The sequence below is a fragment of the Dysidea avara genome, chromosome 11 (genome assembly GCF_963678975.1).
Source record: "Dysidea avara chromosome 11, odDysAvar1.4, whole genome shotgun sequence".
Taxonomy (NCBI): domain Eukaryota; kingdom Metazoa; phylum Porifera; class Demospongiae; order Dictyoceratida; family Dysideidae; genus Dysidea; species Dysidea avara.
Window position 1 is genome coordinate 25,084,297 of NC_089282.1, and position 12,072 is coordinate 25,096,368.

General features: G+C 38.6%; 1 long non-coding RNA gene across 1 annotated transcript in view; it reads left to right on the top strand.

Annotated features, from left to right (window-relative positions):
• LOC136239534 (uncharacterized) overlaps positions 1 to 5,693 on the top strand; it is a 44,421-nt gene extending 38,728 nt beyond the window's left edge. Inside the window, exons 3-4 of the long non-coding RNA XR_010693511.1 lie at positions 5,093 to 5,164; positions 5,220 to 5,693. This is a non-coding gene — a long non-coding RNA (uncharacterized lncRNA). The remainder of the gene's footprint in view (positions 1 to 5,092; positions 5,165 to 5,219) is intronic.
• The last annotated feature ends 6,379 nt before the right edge of the window (positions 5,694 to 12,072 follow it).

Here is a 12,072-nt window from a genome sequence, read left to right on the forward strand (position 1 = left end):
CTGAACACGCACCCCAGCTATCAATTACTGACTTGAAGATAAAGTGACTATTACACTTTGCTTTCAGCTATGTTCAGCCCATTACACAGTGTTTCAAATGAAGAACAGTAGAGAGAAGGTCCAGGTCTGTAGCTAGGGGGGTGCAGGGGTTCTGAAGAAAAGGTCTGCAATTTTAGTAAATAGGTCCACAATTTTAGTATACAAGTCCAATTTTCCGTAGCAAAAAAGTCCATTAGCTACATTTTACTAAATACCACTAATAAGTAGCAATGTCAAGCTAAATGAAGTGCTCCGAGTAGCTTACTCAGTGCTTGAAATGCAAGATCAAGATACTCTAATAGAGCAGTCAACCACTCTAATAGAACGATCACTCTAATAGAACAGTCACATTTACATTTTCTATATAAGCTACTTACAAAATATACTAGTGAGATCGTCTTCATTAAAATATGAAAATTTTGAGGCTTGACCTTATGAATAACATCCATGCTTCAATTACATGTAATGTCACTGTACATGTCTTAAAGCACTCTTTGGCTTGCTCCACTGCCCCTGTTGAGAGGTTTCCCATCCATATTCACTGTAACATTCCAGTACATTTAGACACAGATGGTATAATAATACAGTAGCATTAAAGATACTTTGTCTGATGTCATCCATTTAGCTGGTCTTGAGCTTGAATTTGCTGCCTAAAATTGTGTTGTTTTTATTGACTGAAATGCCACAAATTCGTATCTATTTTCAAAAAAATTTGTAGGGGGGCATGCCCCCAGACACTTCTAATTTTAGCATGCATCCTTTACACACACCCTGCAAAATAGCCACCATACAAAAGGTCCATCTTTCATTCTATAAGAACCTACCCAGATAAAAGTCTGGATACAGTCCTGGAAGTACCTCTGCAAATCAATCCACTCACCACAAAGAATATGGGTGCCCCAACTATTAAGTACTAACTCAAAAAATGTTATGGCCATTACACTTCGCTTTCAGCCTATCACACAGCATTACAAATGAACAGTGAGCACCTCTACAATAAATCCAATCAGCACAGAAAATATGGATGATTCCCATTTACAAATGTACGGAAGCCATGTATCGTGCTACCGTGGATCGACACTATGGGTTGTCAGCATCAAGAAATGGGACACAAAGGAGGACAAAGGCAAGTCCATGATACGTGGATTTTGTGTACTGCAGTATGCCAAAAGGCACATCTCAGGATGAAGTGATGTTGAACAGTGAAGAAATCAAGCCCGTAGCCTTTGCCGTTATTGAGTAATGCTTACCTGAAGGCAGGCAGGAAGGAAGGTAGACAGGCAGTCAGAAAATTCCATTGAAAATTTTAAAAATTTTATAACATCTATTGGAAGTGTTTAGGGTCATACTTAAGGCACTTTTGGACTTGTAACCAATACTGCCAAGGTACCAGTGTTCTTGATTTGTAGCATTGTGAAACAGGCTAAACATGAACTGACCTAAACTGGATTACGCCCTTAGCTGTGTGCATCTCAGTCATGCATCAGCATTAGGTATACTTGTGCACGTGAATATCAATAGTATGCATGCACCAACAATATGAGAAGCACCTCTGTAATTATCCAGTCACTACGGAAATAACATGCAATTCTCCTGTACTGAAGGCACCATGAGTTACTGTGAATTAACACTTATATATTGTAGTAGAGAAATAATAGGACACAAAAGAGGACAAAGGTTAATGCATGATGCTCTGTAGCTGCTGCAGGTGGTGAAAGCAGTGCTGGAGCCTGAGTGGTCAGGCCATCCATGGACTGCAATGAAGTCATAGTCATGCACGCTACTTATTATTGATCAGTTTGATCTAAATCAGAAACTATCTGCTTTCATGTGATACTTAATTGCATGCAGTGCCGCTGAGAAGATTTTAAGGGGCCCTGGGAAAATTTAAGAATGTGGCGCCCTGTAACTCATAACTTCAAGGAAAAAACAGCGAAAAGGACATTTCAAGAACAAGCTTAGCTAACTAGCTACTAGAATACAACGAAAGGCAAACTCTCTACTAACTGATAGCTAAGCTTATCAACAGTTTTAGCATGCAAATCATGCCAAGCAAGAGGGTCATGCTCCCCAGATTAGTTTTGAAAATTAGACCATTTGAGATTAAATATGAGAGGATTTAGTAATTTATCACAGTATTTATTGTGAAGCCACCTAACTTCAAAGGCAGATTTCAGGTTACCTATCACATAAATCCTGGATGGCCATGGTTGGCATGGTACCATGGCTTTGATGTGGGAGCAGTACGACTAATTTCTTTATATAAAAAGTCAAGCTGAAATCAATTGTGGGAATATATTGTTGGTCACATGATGAAAACGATGCATCTGATTTTGCATCGTACACTCAGACAGAAGTAATTTGTCACCCTTGCCATCCTATGAGTTTAGAAACGTTGGTTTAAGGTGAGAACTAGTACTATAGCATATTCACAAGCGGTTTGCCACATTTTCAGATATGGACCATGCCCACATTTTGAGTAACGAGATAACACTCTGCAGTGAAGCTTACCCCTGTAGATGTTTAGTAAATGTTGTAAACAGTCTGTAAAACAATGTATAATAGCTTTAAAATACTTGTAAAATCACTTAGGACTTGCCCATTCATGTTAACAAACGTGGTCACAACGTTAGTTGCTGCTGACCCATAATCAAATTGTACTAGTTGGTCTATATGATACAAGTAGAAGGAAAATTAGGAATTTTAAACTGGATTAGGGATCAAAGAACAAAAAAGCAGGGAACAAGGGAACAGCTAAAAAGTTGTGAAACAAGGGAGGTTGCCTATACCTGCAGATATACTAGAGGACACCTAATTCCTACTCTCAGTCTATACTGAATTAGGGAGTACATGTCCTCTAATATATCTGCAGGTATAGGCACAACCTCCCTTGTTTCACAACTTTTTAGCTGTTCCCTTGTTTCCCTGCTTTTTTGTTCTTTGATCCCTAATCCAGTTTAAAATTCCTAATTTTTCCTTCTACTTGTTTGTTTACTTTTTTGATAACATAATTATGACTACTGAATCCACGTGTACCACATTAAAAGAAAGAATGGCACCAGGCATTCCGTAAAACAATTTGGCATCTAAACGTGCACCCCAATAATCAATTGAACACTGCAAAGTGAGATGACCATTACCCTTCGTTTGTAGCTATGTTCCGCTCGTTACACAGCATTAAAAATGAAGAACAGTACAAGAAACTTCTCTGCAATGAATCCAGTTGCTATGGAAAATGTGGGGGGAAAGTATGACACAGCCAGAGGGAAGCCATATCACGCTATCACAAATCAACACCTTGGGTTGTCAGTGAAAAGAACTGGAACACAAGAGAGGACTAAGGGAAGTCCATAATACGTGTCATTGTACGTACTGCAATTGGCAAAAAAGCACGTCTCGGGACGAAGCGACGTTAAACAGTGAAAAAATCAAGCCCATAGCCTTATCTATTGTTGAGTTATGCTTGGCTGAAGGAATCAGTTAGTTAGTTAGTTATATAGTCAGAATAAAATTCTGTTAAATAAAATTCCATAGAAACTTGTGGAAGGGTTTGGGGTCACTCTGAAGGCATTTTTGTGTTTGGCTATCCCTAACCAATACTGCCAAGCTGTTATGAAGGAAATTTGAGGGTGGTTTTCGGGTGATATTTTGGGCAGGAAAGTCCAACGCTGCATGATCCCTAATGTACAATACTACCACACTGTATAATATTCAGTGTGTTGTATTGATTTGGGTGATTAACCACCTGTGGGCTCTTAGCTTACAATTGGCATGGTACATATCAGCTGTATCACATGCCCTTGTGATTTGCCTGATATATACACCCACGTTCTCAGGCCTGACGGCTCTCAAGCTTGGATGTACATATCAGACAAATCACTTGGGCCCATGATAAAACTATTACATGATTGTAGCGTTTATTGGACTGTTGTATTAGGGTGATTGCTGTATTTCGAGCTTGAATTTTATAGCAAGCTTTCTGCCAAATACATACCACCTAGGAAACTTTTATACCCTAAGCCAGACTGACTATAACTGAATGTTTGCCTGACTGCTGTAATAGGGTGACTGTTCTATTAGAGCTTATCTAAAAGTCACATTGTCTATATCAGTGCCTTATAAAACATATCACAAGTAATGGTTTGCTGCACTGTATTGCTATGGATCTCATTGAGCTTGGATGGTATCTCTATACTGAGGCTTCTTATTTCTAGCTTGGCATTCTGTACATGCTTAGCACATACGGTCAAGGCCGCCAACGGGGAGGGAGGGGGGGGGTCACTTTGCTCTGGGTCCTACTTTGTAAGGGGCCTCAAGGAGGCCTCCAGGGGTCCCTGCCCCATAGCTACATTATCCACACACTACAATAAAACATATGTACAACAGTGTAACTCTTCCTTGTAGATTCTGGGTACCAATTTTTCTTAGTCAAAGAATTTCTGAAAGTGTAAGTTTAGTTCTTTGAAGAACAGCAGCAAATTTGATTGTAATTGCTAATGCATGATGTGATGAATTAGCCCAATGCAACTCACTTGAAAACACATCGACGCAATGGCTTAGACTAAACAGTGGCACATTATGCCGAATGCTCTATTAGAGTATTGCGATGACTGTTATTTTAGAGTATATTGCTTTGACCGCTCTATTAGAGTATAAATTCAAGTACCTGAAAAGTGGTCCAGTCAATGCCAGACCAGCCAGAGAAAAGTCATGTTTTGCGCCAGTGATGTCAAATGGTGAAGAAATTAAATCCATAGCCTTTAGAAATTTAGTCAGCCTTATCCATAATCAAGTGGCCAGAGGCATCAGTAAGTCAGTTACGTAAAAAATGAATTTTACAACTTGTTGGAAAGATTTAGGATTGCTCTTGGTGCCTTGATTACACCTAACAAACACTATAAGCTATTATGAAACTGGTTTTAGGGTGATTAGAAAAGCCCAAACCCAAAACTTCATGACCCCTAATAATATAGTTATACCATATTGTATATGTAAAGTTAAGTCAAGTACATAGTTTATTACAAGAACAATAACAAATGGTATGTGTTGCCAGGTATTTTTGTCTGGTGCATAAGAGGGATTTTTCTGCTGTGGATCATTGCAAGCATATATTTGATTCCAACAGGTAAAGTATTAATTTAACTTCACTACTGTAATAAATGATGTTACTATACATGTAGGAATATTTCTTCATTGTTCAATTGGAGGCTATTGGCCATATATGCACATCAAAACATATGCTATTGTACAAGGATGTGTTAATGTAGGCATGGTAATATGGTTTGTGGCAACACTGGCACTAGGAAGATTGTTGGTTAATAGCTACCGTGGCAAGTTATTTGATCTGCTGGAAGGTTTTCTCATTATATGTTTAGCAGTTGCTTACTGCTTTCAAATAACGTGGGCCATATTTGGGAGTGCTTCTGTATGGGACAAATTGTCTAAATGGATAGATGATCACTCACCATGTTACAGTGAATTGTTTATTGGTGCTGTGGTTTACCTCTGTATCCACTATTTGATTTTTATATTTTTCTTCTGTAGTTATTGTGTACGTGTTGTACGATGTTTTCAGTAGTTACAAGATGTACATGTGTACACATGCTACTTGCTGTATAGCCATTTTGAAGGTGCTAATTAAGTGCCAAAGTGTATTTTTTTCAGAACAGCAAAAATCGAAATAGCTGGGAAATATCTGGGTAATTACAACACTATTAAACTTATAGTTATGTAATTACTATAACTACATCTACTAACACAGCAAAAATAACATTGTGTGTATACATGCTTTAACAAAGAACAAGTTATAAACAACTAATAACTCAGTAATTACCACAGAACCTTTCTGTTTAGATTTTTGGAATGCTTACTAAATATTCTTCATGTGATATATAATTCATAATTACTCAAAGGAATAGGTCAAAACCACAAAAATGTGACTTTTCCTTTGATCTTAGTATTTTCAAGAACCGATATTTTAATTGCATTCAATGTTCTTCTAGTACCCTTCTTTCATGACAGTAAGTCTGTAGACTATATAGACAGGTTAGTCACTATAGACTGTATAGACATGTTAGTCACTATAGACAGGTTAGTCACTATAGACTATATAGACAGGTTAGTCAATATAGACTATATATACAGGTTAGTCACTAGCTATAGACTATATAGACAGGTTAGTCACTATAGACTGTATAGACAGGTTAGTCACTATAGACTGTATAGACAGGTTAGTCACTATAGACTGTATATACAAGTTAGTCACTATAGACTGTATAGACAGGTTAGTCACTATAGACTGTATATACAGGTTAGTCACTATAGATTGTATAGACAGGTTAGTCACTATAGGCTGTGTAGACAGGTAGGCTATAGTCTCTATACACAAGGTGGTTAGAATTATTAGTATACTAGTAAAATCCCATTATCCGTGTTACGGATAACATCCTGTCTCTAATGGCTACTAGAGAGTTCAGCTAGAACAAGTCACCTTGTAGAGAGTTCAGCTACAAAGAAGCCACCAAGTAGAGAATTCAGCTGCAAACAAATCACCCTGTAGAGAGTTCAGCTAGAAACAAATCATCCTGTAGAGAGTTCAGCAAGAAATAAATCAACCTGAAAAGAGTTCAGCTACAAACAATGAGAGATTCAACTACAGTTCAGTTATGTAAGAAGTCACCTTATTAACTACAGTATGTGATAATCATCATTCAATGTTAAATATACAAATATTTCATCAGACAAAAGCTATACACACTCCTTTGTTCCACAATTCCTACAGTAAAGAAAAAAAAAACAAGTTAAAAGAAGCCATATGGCCAGTTGTGTGGCTTGCAATACAAAAAGAAGTGATATCTAAACCAAAACAGCCAAGCTGTAAATAAAGAGTGCGGCCTCCAAAAAGGCCAAGATGAAAAAAGATGTGAAATCCAAGGTGGCGGCCAAGAAATGGCTGTGATGGTAGGTTAATGGCAAAAATTTTAATTACGACAATTCAGGTGAATTTGGTTCCGAATCCTAGTGGAGGAGGCAATGCAAATTCACCTGAATTGTCGTAATTAAAAATTTTGCCATTAACCTACCATCACAGCCATTTCTTGGCCGCCACCTTGGATTTCACATCTTTTTTCATCTTGGCCTTTTTTGGGGCCGCACTCTTTTTTTACAGCTTGGTGTTTTGGTTTAGATTGTCTTATGCGTAAACAATTTACTTGGTTATGTGTGACCCAGTCCTAGTAAGAATAATCAAGACACACGGTAGTGTGTCGTGCGGCCTAAGAAGCCAGCGCGCAATCCCGTGAGTATATTGACAGGAAGAAAGAAAACGCATATTTCGCACCTCCGAAGCTCTGTGCTGCCTTGATGAAACAAGACAAATTTTGCTGTGTACATTCCCTCCACCTTCAGCACTCCACATTCCAAATTTGAGCGAAATCGCTTCAGGCATTCCTGAGATATGCGACTTCAAAACTTGGCTTAGTTTCTTCGTTTTTTTTCTTCTTCTTCTTATTTTTCTTCCTCTTTTCACACACTTACAAAAACTGCTATAAAACGCGAACGCGTTATCCGATTGCCTTGCAATTTGGCACACAGAAAGGGGGTATAAAGGCGCATCTCTGTACCAACTTTGGCTGGAATACCATAAACAGGCAAAGAGTTATGAGCGATTATGCACGAAAAATAACACCAATATGTTGTCACGCCTACAGGGTAAACCGCGTATGGGAAGAAGCTGAAAATCGGTGGGTGAATAGGTTAACTATTGAATCTCAAACCTTTTGTGGTTTGAAAGAAATCGAGCTAAAAACCAGGAAGATACAGCGAAAAAATCAACAGTGTGTAACAATTACGCAATCGAGATTAGCTAATTTTTTATTATTATTATTATTATTATTATGCTTGCCACGCCTACCAGATAAACCACTTGGGGTAATGCTTTGAAAATCGCTGTACAGATGGAGTTATCATCTTAGAAAGGCTCTTCAATGGTGTAGAAGAATCAGACTTAAAGCCACGGAGTTATAACACGAAATCCAACTTGGTGTAGCAAGTGCGAGATCGAGATACTCTAATAGAGCAGTCATCCTAATAGAGCAGTCACCCTGAACAGAATTCAAGAGATCAGTTAGAAATAAGTAACCTGTATAGAGATCAGCTACAAACAAATCACCCTGTAGAGAGTTCCAAACAATTCACCCTGTTTAGACATCAGTTAGAAGAAGTTTTCTTGTAGAGACTTCAGTTACAAACAAATCACCCTGTTGAAAGATCAGCTAGAAGATGTCACCTTATAGATAGTTCAGTTACAAAGAAACCACCATGTAGAGAATTCAGCTACAAACTAGTGACCCTGTAGATACATCAGCTAGAAGAAGTTACCTTGTAGAGAGTTCAGCTACAAAGAAACCATTGTGTAAAGAGCTCACCTGCAAACAAATCACCTGTACAGAATTCAGCTACAAACAAATCACCCTGTAGAGAGATCAGCTAGAAGAAGTTACCTTGTAGATAGTTCAGCTACAAACAAATCATCCTGTAGAGAGATCAGCTAGAAGAAGTTACCTTGTAGATAGTTCAGCTACAAACAATTCACCCTGTACAGAGCTCAGTTAAAAGAGGTTTCCTTGTAGAGAGTTCAGCTACAGACAAATCACCCTGTAGAGAGATCAGTTAGAAGAAGTTACCTTGTAGATTGTTCAGCTACAAACAATTCACCCTGTAAAGAGATCAGCTAGAAGAAGTTACCTTGTAGAGAGTTCAGCTACAAAGAAACCATCATGTAGAGAATTCAGCCGCAAACACATCATGTATAGAGAGTTCAGCTACAAACAAATCTCCCTGTAGAGAGATCTGCTAGAAGAAGTTTACTTGTAGAGAGTTCTGCTACAAACAAATCACCCTGTAGAAAGATCAGCTAGAAGAAATCATCTTGTAGAGAGTTCAGCTTCAAAGAAACAATCATGTGAGAGTTCAGGTACAAACAAATTGTCCTGTAGAGAGATCAGCTAGAAGAAGTTGCCTTGTAGAGAGTTCAGCTACAAAGAAACCATCATGTAGATAGTTCAGGTACAAACAAATCACCCTGTAGAAAGATCAGCTATAGAAGAAATCACCTTGTAGAGAGTTCAGCTACAAAGAAACTATCATGTAGAGAGTTCAACTACAAACAAATCACCCTGTAGAGAGATCAGCTATAGAAGAAATCACCTTGTAGAGAGTTCAGCTACAAAGAAACCATCATGTAGAGAGTTCAGCTACAAACAAATCGGCCTGTAGAGAGATCAGCTAGAAAAAATTACCTTGTAGAGAGTTCAGCTACAAAGAAACAATCATGTGAGAGTTCAGGTACAAACAAATTGTCCTGTAGAGAGATCAGCTAGAAGAAGTTACCTTGTAGAGAGTTCAGCTACAAAGAAACCATCATGTAGATAGTTCAGGTACAAACAAATCACCCTGTAGAAAGATCAGCTATAGAAGAAATTTTCTGTTACACCTTTCCAGCTACTGTATAAGTCATTAAGTCTAAGTCCTTGAAACTAGGTTAGGTAATCCTAAGGCTGCAGCACATGTTGTTGTAGACCTTCAGTGCTGGTCACTGTAAAGTGTTAATAATAATAAATCACTTTGTAGAGAGTTCAGCTACAAAGAAACTATCATGTAGAGAGTTCAACTACAAACAAATCACCCTGTAGAGAGATCAGCTATAGAAGAAATCACCTTGTAGAGAGTTCAGCTACAAAGAAACCATCATGTAGAGAGTTCAGCTACAAACAAATCTCCCTGTAGAGAGATCAGCTAGAAGAAGTCACCTTGCAGGGAGTTCAGTTACAAAGAAATAAACCATGTAGAGAGTTCAGCTGCAAACAAATCACCTGTAGAGAGTTCAGCTAGAAACAAGTCACCCTGTAGAGAGATCAGCTAGAAACAAGTCACCTTGTAGAGAGTTCAGCTAGAAGAAGTCACATTGTAGAGCTACAAAGAAACTACCATGTAGAGTTCAGCTGCAAACAAATCACCCTGTAGAGAACTCAGCTACAAACAAATCGCCCTGTAGAAAGATTAGCTAGAAGAAGTTACCTTATAGGGAGTTCAGCTATGAACAGATCACCCTGTAGAGAGTTCAGCTACAAACAAATCACCCTGTAGAGAGTTCAGCTACAAACAAATCACCCTGTAGAGAGTTCAGTTACAAAGAAACCACCATGTAGAGAGTTCAGCTGCAAAAAAATCTTAATCACTCTGTTGAGAGTTCAGCTAGAAGAAGTCACCTTGTAGAGAGTTAAGCTACAAAGAAACCCCCATGTAGAGAGTTCAGCTGCAAACAAATCACCTGTAGAGAGTTCAGCTAGAAACAAGTCACCCTGTAGAGAGATCAGCTAAAAACAAGTCACCCTGTAGAGAGTTCAGCTAGAAGAAGTCACATTGTAGAGAGTTCAGCTACAAAGAAACTACCACGTAGAGAGTTCAGCTGCAAACAAATCATCCTGTAGAGAGTTCAGCTAGAAGAAGTCACCTTTTAGAGAAACAAGTCACCCTGTAGAGAGTTCAGCTAGAAGAAGTCACATTGTAGAGAGTTCAGCTACAATGAAACTCCCATGAAGAGAGTTCAGCTGCAAACAAATCACCCTGTAGAGAACTCAGCTACAAACAAATATGCAGTGTAAAAAGATCAGCTAGAAGAAGTTACCATGTAGAGAGTTCAGCTACAACGAAACCACCATGTAGAGAGTTCAGCTACAAACAAATCACCTGTAGAGAGTTCAGGTCACCCTGTAGAGAGATCAGCTAGAAACAAGTCACCTTGTAGAGAGTTCAGCTAGAAGAAGTCACGTTGTAGAGAGTTCAGCTACAAAGAAACCACCATTTAGAGAGTTCAGCTGCAAACAAATCACCCAGTAGAAAGTTCAGCTATGAACAGATCACCCTGTTGAGAGTTCAGTTAGAAACAAGGAATCCTGTAGAGAGATCACCTAGAAGTATCGCCTTGTAGAGAGTTCAGCTACAAACAAATCACCTGTAGAGAGTTCAGCTACAAACAAATCACCCTGTGGAGAGATCAGCTAGAAGAAGTCACCTTGTAGAGAGTTCAGCTATAAAGAAACCACCATGTAGAGAATTCAGCTGCAAACAAACACCCTGTAGAGATTTCAGCTACAAACAAATCGCCCTGTAGAAAGATCAGCTAGAAGAAGTTACCTTGTAGGGATTTCAGCTACAAACAAATCACCCTGTAGAGAGTTCAGCTACAAAGAAACCATTCTGAAAAGAGCTCAGCTGCAAACAAATCACCTGTACAGAATTCAGCTACAAACAATCACCCTGTAGAGAGATCAGCTAGAAGAAATTACCTTGTAGATAGTTCAGCTACAATCAAATCACCCTGTAGAAAGATCAGTTAGAAGAAGTTACCTTGGAGAAAGTTCAGCTACAAAGAAACCATTTTGTAAAGAGCTCAGCTGCAAACAAATCACCTGTACAGAATTCAACTACGAACAAATCACCCTGTAGAGAGATCAGCTATAAGAAGTTACCTTGTAGATAGTTCAGCTACAAACAAATCTCCCTGTAGAGAGATCAGCTAGAAGAAATTACCTTGTAGATAGTTCAGCTACAAAGAAACCACCATGTAGAGAGTTCAGCTGCAAAGAAATCACCCTGTAGAAAATTCTGCCAGAAACGAATTGCCCTGTAGAAAGATCAGTTAGAAGAAGTTACCTTTTAGAGAGTTCAGCTACAAAGAAACCATTCTGTAAAGAGCTCAGCTGCAAACAAATCACCTATACAGAATTCAGCTACAAATACATCACCCTGTAGAGAGATCAGCTAGAAGAAGTTACCTTGTAGATCGTTCAGCTACAAACAATTCACCCTGTAGAGAGAGCAATTAGAAGAAGTCACCTTGTAGAGTGTTCAGTTACAAAGAAACCACCATGGAGATTTCTGTAATCAATATATGTGACCGGATTTGCGAAAAGGGGTCTTCCACACACATCTTCCATACAGTACTGTATATTAGGGATCATGGCTTTCTCC